We start from the raw sequence: 22,036 nt of genomic DNA, 5'->3' as shown, positions 1-22,036 counted from the left end.
CAGAACCGGACCATCCGGGTTCAGCTGTGCTTGCTGTGAAACGCTCAACCCAGAGCGTTTTCAATTACAGCTAGTGCTCAACTTAGGATCACAGTCGGGACCTCGGAATGGTAGTAACACGATTTGGTCGTAAGTTGAGTAGGCTATATGTACAGTTGAAATGGTGCACGCAGAGATGGTAGTGCTGCCAGAAGCTGGTCCGCACTGTTGTACGCCCAGGTGGGCAACGTTTGCGCTGCCAGACACGGAACGGTGGTGGCTAGCGATTGTGGTCGTAAATTCGAATGGTCGTAAGTTGCATAGGTCCTAAGTCAGTCAATACCTGTACTGTTTTCTGTTGTTGTTGTTGTTGTTGTTGCGGAGGTGGGGATGGGACCAACCAAGCCTGATCACCTGGCTCCCTGACTCAGAGTCTTTTTTTTTTTTTTCTTCAGTTGACCTACCGGGCGTTCCAATTGCCTGTTGAAAAGGCACCGGGATTTCCCGTGCCGCGACTCACTGAGCTGGCTGAAACAGTGGCGCTGAGGTTCCTTGCGGTTTTTTGCCTAGGAATCTCCTGGCCTGGCTCACTATTTCAGATGAATGGGCAACTCTGCCGTCTCAGGGCTCCAATTGCCAGCTAAGAGGGCTCCCAGACCAGTGGCTTTTGTACGGAGAACCGCCTGGCAGGGCGCAGTCAAAGCAGCCCTGCGGTCGGAAACAGCTGCACTGCTAGGAACAGCGGCGCTGGCGACCCCTGCGCCTGGGAATCTCCTGGTCTGTGGGCAATAAAAATTCATCTGGAAATGTGGTGTCCATTCACCCTCTGCACTTTCACTGGGAGCTGAATTCTTGAGCTGTTCTTAGTCGGCCATCTTTCCAGCAGTTCCTACTTGGGTGTTTTAAATGTGGGTGTGGTCCTTTTTTTTTTTTTTTTTTTTTTTTTGAAACTGCTTTCACCTATACTTTGTTTACATGATGGTACTGTTATTGAACAGAATTTTTTTTGCTGGGTGAGGTATCATTATATGGTCACGAGTATAAATATTCCTTGTATGATTCTTTACTGGATTTAATATGTTTATGACTTCCATTTTATAAAATACGTTTAATTATTTTATAGTAATATGGCGATGAAATGAAATACAACTTTGCACATGTAAAAAATGCAATGCAAAGATGAGGTCTTTATAATGGCAGCATTTTTCCTGATTATCTCAGTTATTTTAATGTTAAGGTCATAGTTAATTACCAATAAGTATAATTTAGAACTTTAAAAATTCTTGGGTACAGTTTACTAAGTTTTTATTGATCCTGTACTTCCTGTACTTCAGTATATTCAATTCATATTCATTAAAAATTGATTTTGTTCTCAGCTCCATAAAAATGCTTCGTTTAAAAGTGGGTCTGGTTTTAGTACCATGTATTTATTTATATTTTGAAGGAAGTTGAAGAATAAGGGTCTGTTACATGTGTTTCTTAGAATAGTATTAGTAATTACAGACATTTTTGAGCATTTATTTTGTTTGAGGCATTATATTCTAAGCACTTCACATTTAAAGATGTGAAGCCTCAAGTTGTGTGTGTGTGTAACCTTTTTGCCAAACAGAAACTGTGGAAACAAGTGATCTGAAATGTAATAAATACTGATTATAATTACACTAAGAAGTACCTGCTGTCTTAGAATTTTCTAGTTTGTGAACATTGGATAACTCTAGCTTCAAGCTAGACTTTCTGTTGACCTCATGTTGTGGGAAGGATCAACATACCAAGACAATTCTTCAGTGATTGTGTTAAGCAAGAACGTGAATATGACTTTTAGTATCCTCGAAGAGGCAGGCTGATGTAGAACTTAGCTTAACTAGACTTTTTAATTTTATAGACAAATAACCAAAAAATTAAATTGGAAAAATCAAGGACTGATGTGGTATCACTCTTTTTAGTCTTTGATCAAATTATAACACACATATTATAAAGTATATAAATTCTGAGTGTCATTTTGAAGAATTCTTATGAAGTCAACAACTGTTTAACCAATATCGAGAGATATAGGACATTTTCATCAACCCAGGAGCCACCTTCATGCCCCTTAACAGTTACTACATACTCCCAAAGGTCACTGTCATGTGACTCATTCAGTATTCATTAGTATCGTCTCCTTTTTAATTCTGTGGCTAGCCTTTTAAAATCTTGTTTATGACTCATCCATATTGATGCATGTAGCAGTGGTTTATCTTTTCTTTTGTTGCTGTGAAATATTTCATTGTATGGTGAAATATTTCATTATGTCAGTATTTACTATGATCAACATTTGGGGTGTTTCTAGTATTGGCTGTTGTGAAGAATACTTCTGTGAACATTCTTGAGCATGTCTTTTGGTCCACATGTATACACATTTCTGTTGAGTAAACACCTAAGAGTGAAACTGTTGGGTCTTAAGGTATTTGACTGTTTAACTTTAAGAGATTCTCCTAGTTTTCCAAAGTAGTTAAATCAATTTACATTCCCATTAGCAGTGTACAAAGAGTTCTTATTGTTCCACATCCTCACCAACATTTGAAATTATTAATGTTTTTAATTTTAGCTCTTCTGGAGCATATATACTAAAGTTGTATTGTAGTTTTAATTCATAATTCCCTGATGATTTAAAAGACTTAGCATATTTTCAAATGCCTGTTGATCATTTGAATATCCTCTTTTAGGATATGACTGTTTGTGTCTTTTGCTGATTTTTCTCTTGAGTTGGTTGTCTTGATTACGTCAGAAATAGATCATTTCAGTTGTTCAGTTGTATTGAAGATATTTTCCCTAGTTTTTGGCTTGCTTCTTCACTTTTCTAATAGTGTATCTTGATCCAGATAATTTCTTAATTTTAATAAAGTCTATTTTATCAGGTTTTTTCATGGTTAATACTTATGTTCCATTTAAGAAATCTTTGCCTACCCTGAAGCCAAGAAAATGTTATCTTTGTTTTCTTCTTTAAATTTGACTGTTATAACTATTGCATTTAGGGTTATGTATGATATATGTAAGCTTCATAGTTCCTTTTATTTTCCATATGGAAGTCCAGTTGTTCCAGTATTATTTACTGAAAAGACCATCCTTTCCCTACTGTGCAGTAGTGCCTTTGTTGTAATTCAAGGGACTGTTTATTCATTATTTTTGGACTCTTCTGTTGGTCTGCCTGTTGTGCCATTGCCATACTTTTTAAATTATTGTAGCTATATAATAAGTCATGATATGTGATAGTTCAAATCATTTAATTTGTTCTTCAAAATTACCTTGGTTTTCTCAGTCCTTTGAATTTCAATAAAAATTCTGTCCTCAGTTTATAAGCAGTCCTCCTTACCCCCACCACTCACCACAGAAAAAAACCTGATTGAATTTTGTCTAGCTTAATGTAGAATTTATAAATCAATTTGGAGATATTGGATGTTTTTCAGTATTGAGACTTTCAGTCATTAACGAGGTTATGATTGCCTTCTTATATTTAGACCTTTTATAATTTCTCTTAGGGCGTTTTGTTATTTTGCATGTAAAGGTCTCACATGTCTTTTGTTGACTTCTTAAGTTATGATAATGATATAGTAGTTATGTTTTATAAAAGCTCTTGTAATTTATACAAACATACTGGGCTATTTACAGATGGAATGATACAGTGTTTGGGATTTGCTTCCAATAATCCAAAAGAGTGGAGAGGAAGGGAAGGGGCAAAATAGATGAAACAGGATTAGCCATGAGTTGATAACTTTGGAAACTGGGTGATGGATATATAGGATTAATTATATTATTCTTCTTACTTCATGTATATTTGTGATTTCCCATGCAAATAGATTTTAAAAAGTGTGATGTGGCTAGTGTAAAGGTAATGGATTATCTCATTTGATTGTTTCACAGTCAGTTACAGGTTGAACTCCTTGTTCTGCTCTTTCCTCCTCATCTCACTACTGCAGTTGACTAATTAATAAATATATACATAAGCCAGGCATGATGGCTTATGAATGTAGTCCCAGCTTCTTGGGGGATTGAGGCTGAAGGGTCACTTGAGCCCAAGAGTTTGAGGTTGCAGTGAGCCGTGATTATACCACTGCACCCCAGCCTGGGTGACAGAGTGAGATCCTGTCTCTAAAAAAAAAAAAAAAATTAATATAAAGAAATAATAAAAAGTATAATGATTGTAGTAGATTGAAATAAACAAAGATATAACAATTCAAGAGTTCATAATAATTCTTTAAAGAAAACCTCATAGATACCAATTTATTATTCTGAAAATAATTAGTAAGTGAAAGGAAAAGGTCAACCATTTATTAATCTTTTTCTGTACAGATTATATTCCAAGACTACGAAGTAGTTAAGAGGGAAAGCATATCTTTAGAAGAATTGTAGCTATTAAGAAACATTGGAGGCCAGGTGTGGTGGCCCACGCCTGTAATCCCAACACTTTGGGAGGCTGAGGCAGGAGGATTGCTTGAACTCAGGAGTTTGAGATCAGCCTGGGCAACATAGCAAGACCTCATCTCTTCTAAAAACTCAAAAATTAATCAAGCATGGTGATACATGCCTGTAGTCTCAGCTGCTTGGGAGGCTGAGGCAGGAGGATCACTTGAACCCAGGAGGCAACAGTGAGCTCAGATTACACCACTACCCTCCAGCCTGGGCAACAGAATAAGACCCTTCTCAAAAACCAGCACAAAAACAATCAGAAACTCTAGATAATATTCAGCTTACAAACTCACCACGGTGCATGCTCCTAATGAAATAATGAATCTAGATAATTAGTCATGACTACTAAAGCCATTAGGTGAAATTTAATTGAGAAATGGATAAAAACGTAATGGATAGGCCAAAGTGGAGTGAGCCTCTCCAATTAGAACTTAAAACCTTGGTTAGGCCAGGTGCTATGACTCATGTCTATAATTCCATCTATTTGGGAGGCCGAGGCAAGAAGATTGCTTGAGTCCAGGAGTTAGAGACCAGCCTGGGTAACATATTGAGATCTTGTCTCTGCAAAAAATTAAAAAGTTAAAAATCAGCAGGGCATGATGGTATATACCTGTAATCCCAGCGACATGGGAGACTGAGGTAGAGGATTACTTGAGCCCAGGAAGTTGAGGCTGCAGTGAGCTGTGTTCACACCACTACACTACAGCCTTCGTGACAGAGTGAGGCCCTATCTCAAAACACATCCTCCCAAAACAGAAAAACGAACAAAAAACCCCTCTAGATAGAAACAAAAACAACTATCTGAAGACTTTCAGAAGTAAACAGTAGCAGGCAATCTGAGAAAGGAAGTCAGAACCTGAATAGCTTATATAGTGCTGAGCTTACCGTTTTTTTTTCTTTTTGTCATCCAGCTTTAACTGAATGGTAGGCTGGGTGGAAAAGTATGTATTGAGTGCAGCCGTTAGCAAACACTCCAAGAGAAACCCCTTATTTCTAGTCATAGGACGAGGAAAAGCCCCCCTTTTTTTTCTCCCAGCCTTGCCCCGATACCATCTCCGTTTGTAAAGTTACATTGCCATAGTGGTATATGCACTTCAAATCCCAAGAAAGCCATCTCTCTGGCCAGAGGATTTGGGAGAGACCTCTGGAATCTCGAGCATGATTTGGAAATCCCAGAGAGAAGACACCTAATGTGTAGAGAGATTCCCCAATTGTTGTGTATGAATGCACATATATCCTACCTCTACATGTACATCAACAGAGCTTCACGTATATGGAACAGAGCCAAAGAAACATAGCAAAGACCTAGAGAGCTGAACTGTTTTGTAAACCACTGCTCAAATCTCAGAATTGTCCCTGAGGGATGCATGCAGAGGATAGATTCAAGCAGCATAGTGAAGGCTTTGAAAACTGAAGTGACGACTAGTACCATGGCCTGTTAGGAACTAGGCTGCACAGCAGGAGGTAAGTGGCTGGCGAGTGAGCATTAGTACCTGAGCTCTACCTCCTGTCATGTCAGTAGCAGCATTAGATTCTCAGGAGCATGACTCCTGCTGTGAACTGCACATGCAAGGGATCTAGCTCGTATGCCCTTTATGAGAATCTAACTTAACAAGCCTGATGATCTGAGGTGGAACAGTATTGTCCAGAAACCATCCCCTCTGTCCATGGACAAATTGTATTGCATGAAACCAGCCCCTGGTGCCAAAAACGTTGAGGACTGCTAGCCTAGAATCTCATAACTTAATATTTAGAATGTCCAGGATATAATCCAGAATTACTTGACATACAAAGAAACAGTAAAATCTGATTTTGTTTTGTTTTGTTTTGAGGTGGAGTCTCGCTCTGTAGCCAAGCTAAGAGTGCAGTGGTGCGATCTCGGCTCACTGCACTTGAACTCCTGGGTTCAAGCAATTCTCCTGCCTCAGCCTTTCGAGTAGCTGGGAACTACAGGCACGCACCACCACCTCCAGCTAATTTTTGTATTTTTAGTACAGACAGGGTTTCACCGTGTTGGCCAGGATGGTCCCGATCTCCTGACCTCATGATCCACCCGCCTCGGCCTCCCAAAAATCTGACCGTTTTCAAAGAGAAGAGAACATAAGCAGATAACAACCCTGAGACGATCCAGGTGATGGAATTATCAGAAAAAAAGCCTTAAAATAACTAATGCTAATGAGGTGAAAGTAAACACTTCTGAAATGAGTGGAAAAATAGTTCTCTGAAAAATAAAAACTATTTGAAATAATCCAATGGAAATTTCAGAGCTGAAAAATATAATCTATGAAATATAGATTTACTGCATGGTCTAAATAACAGAATGGAGATGACAGAAAAGTCAGTGAACTTAAATCGGTAGAAATCTCAACAGATATTGAAGCCCTCTGTATCAAGAGTATATATGTCTGTTCTATAATATACTTGCTATATCCATGTTGCACTCTGTGAAACCTGGTTACAGGCCTTCTGGCTGGTGGATTCATGTACTGTCAATATGTCCTCATTTATCCTATGTTTACTCCTATTTATGTGATGCAAAGATCTGTGCAGTTTAAGCCCCATCTTCCCTGCCACTCCACAGATTTGAGATACGGTCTTGGCCTGCCATTTTCCCACACCTTGTCATTTTAGGGTAAGGATCAAATAGTCAGCGGGTTAAAATAATGATAATCTTAAGGAAAGTAAATAGATCGATTTTTTAAAATTTGAGAGCTTGGAAAGTAAGTGGGGAGAAATGGGTAACATATGTATGTATATTGCAAAATCTTCTAGTTCAAAGTGAGTACATTTTTTTTCCTAAAGATAAACTTAGATATAATTAATATTTTAGTGGAGAAGACGTGCTTTATGATAGTTTTTTTCTAAATGATCTGTGGTTGAGGATGCATCTAAACTTACTTGAAATACTTTTTGGATGATTTTGAGTTTGCTTGGCCTACTTAGCTACTGGCAGTTTACCTGAGTTTTAGTAAGTCAAAACAACTGTCTTTTCAATGAAATGATTACTGCAGAAAAGAGGAATACTTGTGGCCTTGAAAATGAATATATTTTTTGGTGGTGTTTTAAGTGGTTCTAGTGACCTCAATAGATGTAGAACATCATATGTCAAAACATTGTCATTGTATTATATATAGTAGTTGTATGTTATTAAATATCTCATGAGTTACCTCTAAGTCTAGTACTGTCAATACCACTTAATAATCAGATTTCCTAACAGGTCCCTAGAGGATTTATATACTAATGAAATTCTGTACTTCTTACAGATTGATAAAATTCTGTATCTCTTTTTTTTTTTCTGGAGATCCATCTCAGAAATTTACATACCTTTGCCTTTTAAAAAATAGACTTCTGCGAAGTCTGGAATTTAATTCATCTTTTTTGGACATCTGTTTAGTATGTATAAATTATATCATATTTGTTTATAGTGTAACAATTAAATAGTTTTCCAAAAGGGAAATATGCGCTAGTATTCATTTGGACATAAAACTAACAGATTTTTCCATTGAGAAGAATATCCATAGAGCCTGTTGCTACCATATAGCAATAAAGTTAGACTTTAGTTACAGTTGAACTCATGCAGGCTGAATTGTCATGCACATTATTTTTCAGTTCCCTTTAAGAAATATGAAAGGATAAGATAGTTCAGAAGTTAAGAACTACTGGCATAGTACTGTAGTCTTTTATCTATTAATAGATCAAATCCTTTGATGTTTCATCTCCCCTAACCCCCCCAAAAAATGCTTGCTTTTGTCTTTGCCAAATAGATACTCCTTGGTTCATGGTATGTGGTAGGCAGAATACTGACCCTTTAGAGAGATTCATATCCTAATTCCTGGAACCTGCCACTATGTTAGGGTACATGGCAAAGAATAATTAAGATCACTAATCAGTTAACTGTAAAATATTGAGGTTATCTTAGATCATCTGGGTGGGCTCAATGTAATCACAAGACTCTTTATGAGGGAAGAAGGAGGCAGAAGAGATGGCAGCCCAAGAAGGACTTGGCCTCTTGCTGGTTTGAAGATGGAGTAGAGGGAGCTGTGAGCTAAAGAATATGGCTGGCCTTTAAAGCTTGAAAAGGCAAGGAAACAGATTCTCTGCTAGAGCTTCCAGATGGAAATTCAGCCCTGCCAACACCTTGATTTTAGCCCAGTGAGACCTATGTTGGGCCCTGACCCTCAGAACTATAAGATAATAAATTTGTGTTATTTTAATCTATAAAGTTTATGATAATTTTATAGCAGCCATAGGAACCACATAGTACCTCTTCAGTTTTTCACTAATAAAATAAAGTTTATACAGTGATTAGTTGAATCCTGCCGTGAACGACAATATGATTTTCTGTGAAGGTCAATTCCAATTTATTGTATTAAGAAGATGTTGATAATATTTTGGGTACTAACGGACAAGCCTTTGTTTACTATAGGTCTTTATTTTCTACTGTCTAGGAATGGTGACTTAATTCCTTAGTGTAGCTGGAGAATAAGGAACCTGTGTGCAGTGAGGTAGAATGGGAGTGAAGAAGGAGAAATAGACTAACGCTAGAAAGGAACATTGGTGTCTTAGAATGTGATAAATAATCTTCAGAAGCCTTGGACTCCTCAAAGAGTTTTTGATTATTTGCATTATATGTGTTTGTGTTTGTTAGTAAATACTATAAATTGGAATTTTAAAACGTTTTTATAGTCAGCACGGCTTGAACTGTATTAGAGTGGTAAGCAATCATTACATTTTGCCACAAAATAGCTTATCAACATGATAAGCATAAAAGGACTCAGTGGTTAAAAGGAAAGCTAGAGTTTAGAGAAACATGAAAAAGAATGAAGCATTTCTAATAGAAGATGATGAACAACCTAACCAATCATTGACTGTCACTATAATTAGTCTTCCTAACCATGTCAAATAAACTTACTCTACTCCCTTATGCCTTTACTAGGATGAGAAACTGAGGGTCCAACAAAGATTACAAGCTGGCACAGTTGTTTTTTTTTTTTTTTTCTTTTTAAAGACCAAACATAAATAAATAAGTTAGAGCTATACTGTCAGTTTTTTTGTTTTTTGTGACAGACTTGTGCTCTGTTGCCCAGGCTGGAGTTCAGTGGCCATGATCTCAGCTCACTGCAGCCTCTGTCTCTTGGGTTCAAGTGATTCTCCTGCCTCAGTCTCCCAAGTAACTGGGATTACAGGTGCCCGCTACCACGCCTAGCTAATTTTGTATTTTCAGTAGAGATGGGGTTTCACCATGTTGGCCAGACTGGTCTCCCAACTCCTGACCTCAGGTGATCCGCCTGCCTTGGCCTCCCAAAGTGCTGGGATTACAGGTGTGAACCATTACACCTGGCAGTTTTCTTTCTTTCTTTTTTTTAATTGCTTGTGTTTTTGTCTTTTTGCATCAAGTGGATCACATGCTTTCCAAGTTTGTGTGAGAGATGAGTTAGGTGCTTAAAACTGAGGATATGGAGGGACTTTTGGTTATTAGTAATGGTGAATTCTGAGGTAACACTAGCAGAATGCATGGGAGGTGGGTGGAACACAAAATTGTTGCAGAAGAGATCAAGAACTGACTGGCCAGTTTGAGGGGATCGTTTGTGTACATTGAAATCCAAAAGAGGTATTGGAGAGGGTAGCAGCTTTCATGGAATGAAGGAGCTTATCCCAGGGTATGTGAATGACTGCAATAAGGAGGGGACAATAGCTGATGTAGTCTGGTGGCATGAGAGTCAAAGCTAGGGTTTTAGGGAAGGGAGAAGAGAAAATAATTCAGAAATGACAATGAGTTACAAGGAAGTTCACTTCACCACCAGGACTTGGTTATCTGAGATATGACAGAGAAAATATATTTTCTCTTATATGGGAGAGAAGCCTTTGTTTAAAAAGGCAGGAGCTAGAGTAGAACTAGAGGGGAGAGATGTTTCAGTTGGTGCAAGAAAGGTGAAGAGTGTGCAACAATAATACTGAGGAAATAAGACATTTTGGACATAATGGGATTTGCTTTGATGATCTCCTGTGCAGGTTGCTGTAAATATTGAAGGGGAGGTGTTTGTGAGAGGCAGGCTTATCAAGAGAAGCCAGATCCTGTGTAATTTTCTGTTGCTACCATATAAATTACTACAAACTTAATGGCTTAAAACAATACAAATTTATTGTTCTGCAGTTCTGCAGCTCAGAAGGCCAACATGGGTTTTACTGGCCTAAAATCAAGGCATCAGCAGGGCTGCATTTCTCTCTGGAAGTTTCAGGGGAGAATCTGTTTCCTTGTGTTTTCAAGCTTGTAGGAGGCTGCTTGAATTCCTTGGCTTGTGCCTACCTTCTTTCACTTTCAAAACCAGCAACTTGGCGTCTTTTTAAAAAAATTATTTCAGTAGGTTTTTGGGGAACAGGGTGTTTGGTTACATGGATAAGTCCTTTAGTGGTGATTTCTGAGGTTTTGGTGCACCCCTCACCCAAGCAGTGTACACTGTACCCAATGTATGGTCTTTTATCCCTTGTCCTCCGTCCCACCCTTTCCCCGAGTCCATATAGTCTATTGTATCATTCTTATGCCTTTAACTTGGTATCTTTTTGATCCTCCTTCTCTCTGGTATATCAAACCACTTCCAGGAAAGGTCCTTTGCTCTTGAGAACTCACATGATTACTTTGGACCCACTTGGATAATCCAGGATAATCTCCACATCTCAAGATTCTTATCCTTAATCACATTTGCAATGTCCTTTTTTTGTCAGGTGTGGTAACATCTTCATACGGTCCAGGGATGAGGGAATGGACATTCTTTGGAGGCTGTTATTCTGCCTACCACAGGGCTCCCTCTTTCTTGCTGCTGGCGTTAGGATGGAGGCCAGGTGGTATAGCTTCAGGTGTATGGTACCTGATTACAGCTGAAATTCATTCTGAGGCGTGTGCTCTCTCTCCACCTTCAGGTTTTATGTGAGGCTTACTTGAGACTGGGGATGGATGTAGGCCTCACTCTTATCTCTGAAAAGGGGATAAGGTGATCCTATACTCTGTGGACAAGATCAATCTATTTACATGAATAGGAAGCTCAGCTATTACTTGAAAAAATGTATTAGTTGAAATATTGGAATGGTGTTTTCCCACTAAGAGAACTGTATTATTTAGTTTTTGTTTATTTAATGAGATTTAATGAGTATCTCACAGCTTGACTTTCAGCTGGCTAGAGTTGTAGTGTCAGTTGATGTTTTTCTTGAGCCAGAATGCTGTCTGGCTGTAAGAGGTCTGGTTCATAAAACCGGATCTGATTCTTATTCTTACAAGTCAGTTTTCAAATTTAAATTGATTGTAGAGATAGGTGTAAAACCAAGAATGTGTTTTATTGTGCCAACATTTTATATGGGTTCTAGAGGTGGCTAATACATTTAGTATTGAATAAATTGAGAATTATTGTTTAATTTCATTTTTCCTTGTATATTAAACAACTAATCTAAAAAGTATTCAATATTTGGGCCTTTCTTTGTAAGTTAAAATAGTTCTACTCTTAGAAATAATTATCTTTTCAGTTATACAAATTCAGTAATCTGCAAAAGCAAGTTAGAGTTTTTCATAAATGGTAATAAACGTAGTTAAGGATCGTTGTTTGGGTTTTGTATTATACCGGTCAGTTAAATTTCAGCACTACTTTTAATTAATGTTAATAGATCCATCAGTTCCCAAAATACCTGTGGTATTAGAATTAACAAACCTAAATTCCAAAGTAGGTCAGTGGGTCAGTGGGTTGTTAGGTTAGGGGAAAAATGTAGTTTTAATTTTTAAAATTCAAGTTCCTGAGTTAGCCATTTTTAATTAATAATTTTTAAATTATTATTAACTAGATGAAACTTTTTTTCTTTAAATGAATAGAACATAGGAAAATAGTCTCTGTTACTTATGTTTTTATTTTCTGGAATAGGTAACAGGTTGTGTTTTATCTTATTAGCGTCCTCATGTATAGCTAGGCCTCTAGTACTGGACAGTTAAAAGAAAAAGAAAAAATACAGCACTTAAGTTTTCTGAGTTTAAAAGTAATGCATGTTCATGGGAGAGATTTTAGAAAGTACTACAGAAAGAGTAAAAAACACCATCCGTAAAGTAATTACCTAGGAGCAACCACGGTTTTATATGTTCAGGTTTATGTCTGATATATTTTCATGCCACTGTTACTGTGGTTAGACATTTAAATCTGTTCTAGCTTTACAATTTTTATTTTATTTTTATTCTTTTGAGACAGAATCTCACTCTTGTCTCTCAGGCTGGAGTACAGTGGCGCGATCTTGGCCCACTGTAACCTCCGCCTCCTGGGTTCAGGTGATTCTCCTGCCTCAGCCTCCAGAGTAACTGGGAGTACAGACTTGTGACACCATGCCTGGCTAATTTTTGTATTTGTAGTAGATGTGGAGTTTCACCATATTAGCCAGGCTGCTCTTGAACTCCTGACCTCAAGTGATCCATCTACCTCAGCCTCCCAAAGTGCTAGGATTACAGGCATGAGCCACCGCGTCTGGCCTAGCTTTACTATTTTTAATAATATCTCAATTAATATAAAAGTTTAGGTACATCTTTGATTGTTTTCTTATTTCTCAAAGTGAAATTACTGGGTCAAAGGGCATAATTTTCAAACTATTTATAAATCTCACCAATTTATTCTTTAAGAAAGGGGAATTCCTCCTTTCCCTAGTTTGTAAATTCCTTCTATTCCTAGTTGAATGTTGTTCTTTTACAAATCATGAATAGATGTTGAATTTTGTTAAATGCTTTTTCTGCATCAATTGAGATCCCTCATACATATGATTTTTATCCTTTATTTTGTTAATGTAGTGTATCACATTGATCGGTTTTATTAATATGTGTTGAACCTTGCTCATATCTTCAGGGATAAATGCCAATTGAGTCATGTTGTATAATCCTTTTAATTTACTGCTGCATTTGGATTGCTATTATTTTGTTGAGAATTTTTCATCAGTATTCATCAGGAATATTGGCCTGTAGTTTTTTTTTTAATATTTTCTTTGGCTTTCATATCAGCATAGTGCTGGCCTCATAGAGTTTGGAAGTGTTCCCTTTTCAGTTTGTTGGAAGCATTTGAGGGGGATTGGTATTAAATCTTCTTTTACTGTTTGGTAGAAGTCTTCAGTGAAGCCATGTGTATCGTCCTGGGCTTTTCTTTGTTGGGAAGTTTGATTCAATATACTTACAAGTTATACATGTCTTCACATTTTTATTTTATCATTCTGACTTTTATTATCCCTGATGGATTTGTCTGTTCTTTAAAAAAAAACTATATACTCTCTTGTAGAGTCATCTATGCTGTTGCATGTAGTCTTTTCTTTGTTGTATAGCATTCGAATATATGAATAATTCATTTTGTTTATCCATTGTACTGTCAGTGAACATCTTGGTTGTTTCTAGTTTTGGACCATTATATTTAAAGCTGCTGTGAACTCTGTTCAGATTTTCTATTCATGATTCAGTCTTGGTGGTACATGGTATATTTCTAGGAATTTATTCATTTTTTCTAGGTTATCCAATTTGTTGGTGTATATTTATTGAGTTTTCTCTTATAATACTTTTTATTTCTGTGACATCAGCTGTAATTTCTCCTCTTCCATTTCCGAGTCATCGGAAATGAAATAAGAGAGTCATCTCTTATTCTTAGTGTAGCTAAAGGTTTGCCAATTTTGTTCAGCTTTTCAAATAAACAACTGTTAGTTTTGTTGACTTTTTTCTTTCTTTTTTTTTTTTTCTTCCCTATTCACTGTTATATTTCTACTCCAGTCATACTTCCTTCCTCTGCTCACAATGGGCTTTGTTTGTTTTCTTTTTCGAGTTCTTTGAGGTATAAAGTTAGGTTGTTTGAGATCTTTCTTTTTTTTTTTTTTTTTTTTTTTTTTTTTTTTTTTCCTTTTTTTAGCCACACTTCTTCTGGCAGGAATCTTTTTTCATTTTTAATATAAGCATTGACTGAAATAAGATTCCCTGTCAGAACACTTGCTGCATCCCATAAATTTTGGTATGTTGTATTTTCTTTTGTCTCAAGATGTTTTATGATTTCTCTTTTGATGTCTTCCTTGACTCTTGGTTATTCAGCTGTATGTTTAAATTTCTTCTGCTTATGAATTTTCTAGTTTTCCTTCTGATACTGATTTCTATTTTCATTTCACTGTGATCAGAGAAGATACTTAGTATAATGCAATCTAAAATTTGTTAAAACTTGTCCTGTGACCAATTAGGTGATCTGTCCTAGAGAACCTTCTCTGTATAGTTGAGAATAATGTGTGTATTCTGCTATTGTTGGGTGGAATGTTCTGTGTTTGTGTGTTTGGTTCGTTTGGTCTATACAGTTGGCCTTCTGTATCTGCAGGTTCCACATCTGTGGATTCAGCCAACTGTGGATAAAAATATTCAGAGAATAAAACCATTTACAAATAATATAAATTTAAAAACCAATAAAGTATAACACCTACTTTCATAGCATTTATATTGTATTACGCATTATAAGTAATCTAGAGATGATTTAAAGTATAGGGGAAGAGACACATAGGTTATATGCAATTGCTACATTATTTTATGTAACGGACTTAAGCTTCTGCAGATCTTGGTATTAATATTATTTGATAGGGGTTCCTGGAACCAGTCCCTCTCAGATACCAAAGGATGACTCTACTGTTACACTGTTTAAGTCCATGCTTTCCTTGTTGATTTCTCTTTCATTATCTGTCCGTTATTGAAAGTGGGGTATTGATATGTTGTGCAACTGTTGTATTTGCTATTTCTCCCTTCAGTTCTGTTGATGGTTGCTTAATATATTTGGGTCCTCTGATGTTGGGTACATATATATTAATAATTGCTTTATGTTCCTAATGAATTAACTCTTATTACTATATAATGTCCTTCTTTGTCTCTTATGTTTGACTTAACATCTTTTTTTATCTAAGTATGGTCATTCATGCTCTTTAGTCTGCCATTTGCATGGAATCTATTTTTCCATTCTTTCACTTTCAGCTTCTGTTCTTAAATGTGAGGTGAATCTTGTAGACAACATGTAGTTGGATCTTTTTTATTTTTTCAATATGTTCAGCCACTCTTATGTATTTTGATTGGGGAGTTTAATCCATTTATGTTTAAAGTAGTTACTGACAGAGAAGGGCTTGCTTTCTGTCTTTCTCATAGTGCTGTTGTCCCTCTTTTCCTTTCCTCCTGTTTTTCTCTGTGTTTCATTGACTTTTTTTTGGTAGTTGTGCTTTGATTCCCCTCACATTTTCTTATGTGAATCCTCACATATGATTGCCATGGGGCTTATATATAAAACACCTTATAGTTATAACAGTCTATCTTAAGCTTATAATAATCTAACTTCAATTGCATATAAAAATTCTACTCTTTTACTCCCCCCTTGTTATTGATGTCACAGTTTTATCCTTTTATATTGTATATTCATTAACATTTTTATAGTTATAGTTTTTTAATACTTTAATCTTTTAACTTCTATACCAGAATTAAGTGATTGTTTTAGTTTATTCATGATGTTTTAAGTTACTTTGTTTTCTGTTAGAAACAATGTATAGAATTTAAAATTTGTTATATACATTTTTGTGACAGAGTTCTCAATTTTATGTTTAAAAATTATTTTAAAACTCTTTTAATGATAAACTTCTATTTAAGTTGAATAAATCTTTTTTTTGTTTGTTTAAACAGAATTCTGAAACTTAACGGTTGATCATATAGAAGAGTACCTTGAACCTATAGTTTCCTGAAGAATCAGTTTAAAAGATCCAAAGAGTACAAAAGGTAAAGAAGGTTGCATCATAAAATGATATTTTTTCCAGAAAAATGAACGAATCTATCAACTATTTTGACACACTAATTTAAGGAAAGTTTAATTTAAAAATTTGTGTGTGTGTGTTAATTTATCACCAAACATAGTACCAGTTATGTTCTGATAATTACTTTAGATACTGGGGATTCAGTGATGAACAAGACAGAAGCTGTCCCTGCTCTCATGAGGACTGCCTTCTAGAGCAAGAGAAATAATACACAAATGAGAAATTTGTGGTTTGTACTGCGCCGAGAATTAAAATGGATAGTGTAAGGCTGCGCACAGTGGCTTGTGCCTGTAATCCTAGCAGTTTGGGAGGCTGAGGTGGGAGGATTGCTTGAGCCTAGAAGTTTGATACTAGCCTGGGCAACATAGTGAGACCTCTCCCCAACACCACCGAAAATTTAGAAATTAGCTGGGCATGATGATGTATGCCTGTGATCCCAGCTATGTGGGAGGCTGAGGCAGGAGGATCACTTGAGCCTAGGAGTTTGAGGCTACAGTAAGCTGTGATTGTGCCACTGCGCTTCCACCTGGGTGGCAGAGTGAAACCCTGTCTTACACATACAAAAAAAGGATAATGTGTTAGAGACTGGTGACTGCTTTCATTAGGCAGTCAGAGATAGCCTCATTGAAAAGGGAGAAATTTAGTTGAGATCTGAATGGCAGAAGGAGCCAGCCGTGTGAAGATCTGAGAGAAGAGCTTTATAGGTAGTGAGAACAAGAATGACAATGAAATATTTGAGGAACATAAAAAGCAGAATCGACTGGAGTATAGTAAGTGATGGGGAGAATATATGGAGTTCAGGTTGGGAAAAAAAAAAACTGGGAGAGAAGCAAATTTATAGAAGAAAGTCAAATGTTCTGTTTTAAGTAAATGGCATTTTGGACACCTTTAAAATCTGTAGAAATGTCTAAAAAGCAGTTGGATATCTGACTGCATTTGACAATCTATTCTAGGAGTGTGGATTTGGGAGCCATTGGCATATAGAAGTGTGATTTATCTAGGAAGTGTATACAGATTGAGAAGAATTCAGCCCTGGCACATGCCAGTATTAATTAGAGGAGAAGGAGCAGCCAGCAAGATGAGTAGAAAAGCAGGAGAATGTTCTGTCACAGGAACCAAGAAAAGAAAGTATTTAATAAATGCAGAAGAGGTCATCTATATCACATATTACTTAGAGGTCAAATAGAGAATAAAACAGCCATTAGATTTGGCAGTATGGAGATTTCAGATAACTAATAAGAGTGAGCAATTTGAGTGGAGTGGTGGGAATGAAAGCCTAATTAAGAGTGATGAAGAAAATATGAGGAACTGCTAGTTAGAAATGGCAAATAATACACTTGAATTTTATTTTCTCTTGAAACCTCACTGAAGCTAAAGCAAAAGGATTTTTACAAAAGACATAACTTCACAAGGACAGAGAGAACGGAGAAGAAACAGTAGCAACAAAATTTGGGACTGAAAACCAAAAGAGAGCATAGTAACTTACTTGCAAATCCCAGGATCCTAAGCCCACTGTGGGAAAGCTGAGAAAGAAGCTTCTTGGCACTATAGAACCTCCACAATTTTCGTGAATTGAAAACACTCTTTATTTCTGGAAATAGGAGTTATGGTGGAACTAAAACAGGATGATTTGTTGCAAATCTATTTAAGGGGTGATTATATTCCATGGATCCTTTATAAACTTTGAAACCAAGGCAGCCGCCTTTTTGCTATCTTAGCAGAAGTCTGGAGATTTGTTCCCTAGTAAGTACAAAATAAAGGAGCAACAAACATGCTGAGAATGGGAGTAACATGTTAAAAATAGAAGGGTTAAGAACCCAGGCAACCAGGTTTTTATACTCTTCAGACAGGAGTTGAGAAGATATATAATTCTTTTCTCTGAATTATAATCATTTTAAAAGAAGAGATCTAAAGATTCTGACATTGAGAATTCCCCAAAGAAATATTCAACTTGATAACCCTGTAATAAAGAATAGTCAGCAAGCTGTATCACACAGAGCTTCCAGTTTTTTTAGTGCTTACCCTTAAATATGAGCTCATGTTCAGAGATCAGCAGACATTTGAGGAAAGACCTCTTCTCTGCAAGACAAAGGCCAAACCAAAAGATAAAACACCAATTTAGGGGAAATAAGAGCAGTTAGGCAGGTGAAAATCAAACACAAACCTTTAGATGTGTTTGTAAGAGGGATGTTGTATCCATGAAACATGAATGAGAAACGATAAGAAATGATATTAGAAATGAGGCCGGGCTCAGTGGCTCACGCCTGTAATCCCAGTACTTTGGGAAGCTGAGGTGGGTGGATCACCTGAGGTCAGGAGTTCAAGACCAGCCTGGGCAATGTGGTGAAACCTCATCTCTACTAAAAATACAAAAAATTAGCTGGGCACAATGGCATGTGCCTATAATCCCAGCTACTCAGGAGGCTGAGGCAGGAGAATTGCTTTGAGCCAGGGAGGCAGAGGTTGCCGTGAGCTGAGATTGCACCATTGTACTCCAGTCTGAGTGCAAGAGCAAGACTTCATCTCAAAAAAAAAAAAAAGAAAGAAAAATTAGAAATGAAAAACTCATTCGAAGGTTTGAAAAATAAAATGATTGATTGAAAGTAGAGCAAAGAGATGGAAAATGGTAGAGAAAAAAGAGGAAAATTACCTGTCCAGGATCTCCAGTGTTCAATTAAGTGCTCCAGAAGGAGAGAGTGGAAATAGAGGGAAAAAACAAAGAATAGAGAACAACTCAACAAAACTCTCCAGAATTAGAGGACACGAGTTCCCAGTTAGGAAAAGTCTGTTGAGCGACCAATACAGATATAAAAACAAGCCAAACAGGGCACATTACTGTTCAGTTTTAGAAAACAAGGGAGCTTCCAGAGTAAAATAAGTAACAGGTCACATCTGAAGGATCAGTAATCAGAATGGCTTTGCACTTCTTGTTATCACACTGGAAACTAGAATATAGTGGAACCTTCAGCATTCATAGGGAAATGTGATTTTCAACCAGGTACTCAGTATCCAGCTAAACTATTGATTAAGGATAGACTAATGATAGTTTTAGACTTACAAAGTCTTAAAAAATTTGCCTGTCATGTCCCCTTTCTTAGGCAGTTATTGGAGGAATTACTCAACAAAAAGAAGTAAACTAAAAAAGATGAAGGCATAGGATACAAGTAACAGGGAATATGACCTAACTAGAGACCCAGGGAATCACCAGGATGATGAGGAATAATGATCACAAGAAGACAGCTGGTCATCAGGTTAGTAGATAGTTTGTAGTCCCAGTAGGAACAGGTTGGGAGATTTGGAGAGAAATGACCGTGAGAAAGCGAAATTGGTAGAATGTGTAATGAGTTTGAAGAAATAGTAGATTTAGACAGGGAAGAATTTGTAGCTAAGTTGGTAGTAAGTATAAACAAAAGTAGGTAAACAAAAAAATGGTTTAACTCTAGGAAAAACTGTTCAAAAGGAAAAGTAATTATTGTATACCATATGGCCCAGCTATGAATTGGCATTTACAGAGTCTTAATGATGTTAAATCCAAATATAACCACCTAACCAAAATTATGATATTGGGAAATTGGGGAAGTGTGCATGTGTGTGAATAAAATAGTAACATGATGCATGCTGAGCTGGGAAGTCATATCACCAGATGACTCTGATCTCAAGTTGCTTAAGTAAAGGAGCATTTGATTCTTCGCTGTAACTTTATCCTTTATAATTGGGGAACTTAATTTTTTAAATTTTTTATTTTAATTTTTGTAGGTGCTTAGTAAGTGTATATATTTATGGGGTACATGAGATGTTTTGATATAGGAATACAATATTTAATAACCACATCATGTAAAATGAGATATCCATCTCTTCAAGCATTTATCCTTTGTGTTATAAACAATCCAGTTATAGTTATTTTAAATACAACTGAATTTTGGATTCTAGTAACTGCAACTGATCCTTTTAAAGACATATTATTGCATATTATTGTGGCCTAATCATGTCAAAGTTAAAAAATAATGAAATGTATTCTATTTAAAGACATATTATTGCATATTATTGTGGCCTAATCATGTCAAAGTTAAAAAATAATGAAATGTATTCTATATTATATGTGTGACATTTCACTTCAGCTTGTGTAGGGATATGGCATGGTATCTGTATCCTTAGACTCCACAGCATGGACGAGTGTGACTCTAGCTAGTCTCTTTCTGAATTGAAAGCATGGGACCTGCAGTAGTCTCCAAACAAAATATTTTGGCTTTTCCACCTTACCACTTTGTCTTGTTAAAGTTAATTTGATACCATTTTTAAAAGTTTAAGGGAATCTTCTTACATTTGCTCTAGGGTGCATGTCTGGCCTATTTTACTTATTCCTTTCTCTTTCCCTTAAGTAAAGCGAACTTAAGTTCCCTTAAGTCTGTCAACTGACTGGAAAGATGAGGCTCTTGTGCTGGACTGTTAAGTGATGTATCTGACTGGGCACAGTGGCTCATGCCTGTAATCCCAGCACTTTGGGAGGCCGAGGCAGGTAGATCACTTGAGGTTTGGACTTCGAGACCAGCATGACCAATATTGTGAAACCCTATCTCTACTAAAAATACAAAAATTAGCTGGCCTGTCATCCCAGCTACTCAGGAGGCTGAGGAGGAAGAATCACTTGAACCTGGGAGTTGGAGGTTGCATGGTGCTGAGATCAAGCCACTGCACTCTAGTCTGAGCCATAGAGGGAGACCCTGTCTCAAAAAAAGGAGAGAGAGAGAGACTTTACATTGTTCTATTAGCTGGACAACAAATAATTTTTAGAAGAATATTGTTAACAACAATAGCGAAACAGCCTAATAAAGCATCAGCCTGTATCTTCTAAACTATATTGGATTCACCCTTCTTGTAGTCAGCAAGGCTATTCCTGTAGTATAATCCTTAATTCTGGGTGTTTCCCAGCCCCTCCTCACCACCACCTTTTTTTGGTACTTTGTCTTATTTTCTACCTTTTGATAATTAAGCCACACCGATGGCTTACTGGGTACTTTCTAAGGCTCAGATCTGACCTTTTTAAACTTTTTCCTGTTAACAATTCTTTTTGAATTCACTGAAATTTGCTCTGTTAGTTTTATATTGTTCTTCTTGTTCTGGTGATAGAACCAGCCTTTGTTTTTATCAGGAAGATAAATATGTCTGTTGGACCAGAAAGCTATACTTAGGTGTTTAAATTCTCTTCTACCTCTAAAATTCTATAATTCTGTGCTCTATCTGGTGATACTACTCCAGACACTTAAAATCATAACATTTCATCCTGGTGTTAGTCCTTTTTATTTTATTTTTTCTGTCTTTGACCCTGGCATTCATTTTCTTTTAAAAACTCTTAGCCCTGACTATGGTAGCAAGCACCTGTAATCCCAGCTACTCAGGAGGCTAAAGTGACAGGATTGCTTGAGCCCAGGATTTCAAGGCAGCAGTGAGCTGTGATCCCATGACTGCACTTCAGCATGGGCAACAGAGGGAGACCCCCATCTCAAAAACAAAAAGAAAAAAAAAATTCTGAGCCCCTCACAATTCTACTCCTGCAGACTAACCACATAGGCAATGCGGCAGTGCCACCAGGGGTGCTTCTCCCTTCTTCTCATGAAGGTTCATTTGAAAACAGTGACTGAATGTTTTAGAATCTCATGTTCTTGCAATATCTTTAATCTTCTCTGATTTAGAAACGCTCCAGTGAACATTTTCTTTGAATTGTTATGTTGATGCTCAAAAGCTTTCAGATTTTGGAGCATTTTGGATTTCAGGTTTTCAGATTAGGGATACTCAACCTGCA

At 36.8% G+C, this 22,036-nt stretch overlaps 1 protein-coding gene across 7 annotated transcripts in view; it reads left to right on the top strand.

Moving 5' to 3' along the window:
• CLOCK (clock circadian regulator) overlaps nucleotides 1–22,036 on the top strand; it is a 129,102-nt gene that overhangs the window by 47,985 nt on the left and 59,081 nt on the right. For 5 of the 7 annotated variants that reach the window (XM_074396141.1, XM_074396143.1, XM_010344145.3 and 2 more), the window contains one exon: nucleotides 16,109–16,201. The gene's annotated coding sequence lies outside the window, so the exon portion shown is untranslated. Of the gene's footprint in view, nucleotides 1–4,076; nucleotides 6,554–16,108; nucleotides 16,202–19,334; nucleotides 19,488–22,036 lie in introns of those variants that run through there. The other 2 variants (XM_074396142.1, XM_074396144.1) reach the window with 2 other exon arrangements.

The sequence above is a fragment of the Saimiri boliviensis genome, chromosome 3 (assembly GCF_048565385.1).
Source record: "Saimiri boliviensis isolate mSaiBol1 chromosome 3, mSaiBol1.pri, whole genome shotgun sequence".
NCBI classification, from domain to species: Eukaryota; Metazoa; Chordata; class Mammalia; order Primates; family Cebidae; genus Saimiri; species Saimiri boliviensis.
The sequence above is the reverse complement of the archived record's forward strand: the minus strand, read 5'-3'. Positions and strand labels throughout refer to the sequence as shown.